Genomic DNA, 3,256 nt, shown 5'->3' with positions numbered 1-3,256 from the left:
ACTATCTTACCATAATATCCTTGTTGGTGCGGGAAGCATCCGACAATCGAACCCAAGTTTTGATAATGGCAAAGAGATTCAAAGTTAAGATTACTTGTTTTCTAACATGCTTGAATGAGGTTTCAGGAAAGTTCTAACTGCGGTTAGGCAGGTGGAAAATCCTAAGGGGTGATAACCTTAGGTCCTAGGGGGTGGCAACCCTAGGTGGAGGAAAACCCTAGGGTGCGATAACCCTAGGTAGAGGAAAACCCTAGGGTGCGGTAAACCTAGGTCCTATGGGGTGGTAACCCTAGGTGGAGAAAAACCCTAGGGGGTGGTAACCCTAGGTCCTAGGTGTTGGTGCAATAGACCTCCAAGGTTTTAATGTCAGACAAATATGTTTAAGTATGCTTAAGTATGTATGAAGCTTGATCTAGGGAAGTCCTAGTTGTAGGTTAGGCAAGGGAAGTCCTAGTTGTAGGCTAGGCAAGGGAAGTCCTAATTGGAGGCTAGACAAGAAAAATCTCGATATATCGTGGAATTTAGGTGGATAGGTCTGGAGGACTTGATCCCTGGGGAGCCTAATACTGAGTCTTGGTGAGTGGATCCAAGTGGAGAAAATCCTAAGGGGTGGTAACCTTAGGTTCTGGTGAGTGAAGCCAGATGGAGAAAACCCTAGGGGTGGTAACCTTAGGTTACGAGAAGTCTTGGAGGAGTGAACTCCAAACACGGTCGACCGGACCAGCGGATCTCGATAAATCTAGGTTTATGTTTACCATTGTATTCTGTATTACTATTATTACTGTTGGCTAATGTAGTATTGCAGGAAAAGTCTTAGTGGATCGGGCGATCAGACACTGAGCTGGCAAAAGTCCAAACATGTCTGGAGGACCAATGTTTGGCAGGTAAGTTGAGGTATTTAATTGGAGGAGCGACAATGAGGTCGAGTTCCTGAAGGGAACAACCTAAGGTCGCTGATCCAACTGAAGAAACCGGGAAGGTTTCCAAGTTGAGATCAAGACAGTTCTACTGTTTATATTACTCATGCATTATATTACTGTGCTAACATTTGTTTTGCAGGAATATTGTTTAACTCTATTTTGCAGATTCAGCCTGATCGGTCGACCAAAAAGGAGGATCGGTCGACCAAACCAGCTTGACTCAGACCAGAGATCAGTTCAAACCAAAGTGAAGCACAGTCCGATCGAAGCTTGATCAGTCGACCGATCTAATAAGTATTAATGGAGCATTAAATGAAGATCTCAGCAGATTTCGACGAACAGGGAAGGAAGCTGTTCGGTCGACCAAAAAATGGGATCGGTCGGCCGAACCCTTAATGAGTAATTAATAAGAAAGATTGAGCCAGCGTCAGACTCCAGCCAGGAAGGAAGGGAGCGGGGTTCGGTTGACCGAACCTAAGGATCGGTCGACCGAACGTTGACGATTCCTATAAAAGTGAAGCTCCAGGTCCGTGGCTGTGTAATGGGTTCTGATATCATCTCTGTGAAAAAGCTGTTCGTGCTACTACTCTTCTATATATCCATCAAGCAAGTTGCTGTACCATCCAAGAAGTGCCGATCGAGCTACATCTTCTATCTACGTAATCGGTATATTTGTTTAACTTGCATTGTACTTAATTCAAGTAAGATAGTAGGTTGTTACTATCTTACTCTGCTCTATTGTACGATCTACTTCTTTCTGAAGGATTTAGGAAAGAAGAGTTATAGTGCTTTGTGTTGGTTGCTACTCGGAAAACCTAATGGTTCCACTGTACAAAAATTTTGTATAAAGGTCTGAACCTTTCCTAGCTACCATGTGTTCTTTTAAATTAAACTTGGATCGCCTACGGAACTTAACACGTTTGATCCAAAATTTAATTTACTTGTTCTTTTAGGTTTAGACTTAGATCTCCTGCAGAACTTAACATGTTCGATCCAAATCACCTAGGTTATTAATTCCATTAAATATTAATTTCCAGAATTGACTTCCAGGACTGCATGGCGAGGCACATGACCTTCTTGGATATGGGAATAACCACCACCGCCTAGGCAAAACCTTTTAAGGAAAACTAATATTTAATTTTCTTAAATAACTTTAGGTCAACCGAAAAGAACAATCAAATCACAAGGAAAAGAAAAACATAAGAACACAACATCGAAAACAAATTCAAAATACTAGAATCGCATGCCTCTTGTATTTGGTATTTTTACATGAAGATAAAACTAGTATGATGCGGAAATTAAATACTAGTATACATTTTCTTTTGCAAGCAAAAACCTCTAGGTCTTCTACCGTATTCCTCTTCTAACCTCGGACGTTGTGTGGGCAACGATCTTCCGAGATGAGAAACCACCAAAGCACCTTCTTCTCCTCCTTGCAAGATTCAGCCAAACCAAGTGCACCTCCAAGGAAGAAGAGAAACCACCAACCAAGCTCCAAGGGATGAAAGCTTTCTCTCCTTCTTCTCCAAGCTAGAATCCGGCCACCACTTGATCTCCAAGGAAGATGTGAGGTTCGGCCACAAAGGATGGAGAGAAGAGAAAGGGGATAGCCGGCCACATCAAGGAAGAAAAGAGGGAGAAAATAATAGAGGTTGTTCACCTTGAAGGCTCCCAAAACCCCCCACTTTTATAATCCTTAGCTTTGGAAAATAAGGAAATTTAATTATAATAAAATTTCCTTAACTTTCCTTGACATGAATTAATTAAGAAAAATTAAAAAAAAAATTCCTAAACCTTCATGTCATGGCCGGCCACATCATTAAGAGCAAACAAGGCAATTTCAATCAACAATTAAAATTCCTTATTTGTCTTCAAAATTAAAAAAAAAATAAAATTTCCTTTTAAAATCCCTTCATGATTGATAAAAAGAAATCTCTATAATTTTAATTTTTCAACATGTGAATAATTTACAAAGAAGAAAAATAAAATATCTTTCCAATCTACAAATAAGGAAAGAGATCTAATCTCTTTCTTAATCTTTTGTAGATCCTTTTAAAAGAGATATTTTAATTTTTAATCTCTCTAATAAATTATATCTTTCACATAATAAAATTTTAAAATTAAAATTCTTTTTAATTTAATGGGGGCCGGCCACCTAAGCTTGGGTTCAAGCTAGGGCCGGCCACCCATGAACCAAGGCTTGGCCGACCCTAGCTTGATCCACAAGCTAGCTTGGCCGACCCCTACATCATGGGTATGAAGGTGGGTATAGTTGGGTATAGTACTCTATAAATAATAGGCTACGATAGGGACCGAGAGGAGGAATTGATTTTGGT

The sequence above is a fragment of the Zingiber officinale genome, chromosome 3B (assembly GCF_018446385.1).
Source record: "Zingiber officinale cultivar Zhangliang chromosome 3B, Zo_v1.1, whole genome shotgun sequence".
NCBI lineage: Eukaryota > Viridiplantae > Streptophyta > Magnoliopsida > Zingiberales > Zingiberaceae > Zingiber > Zingiber officinale.
This window is presented reverse-complemented; position numbering follows the sequence as displayed.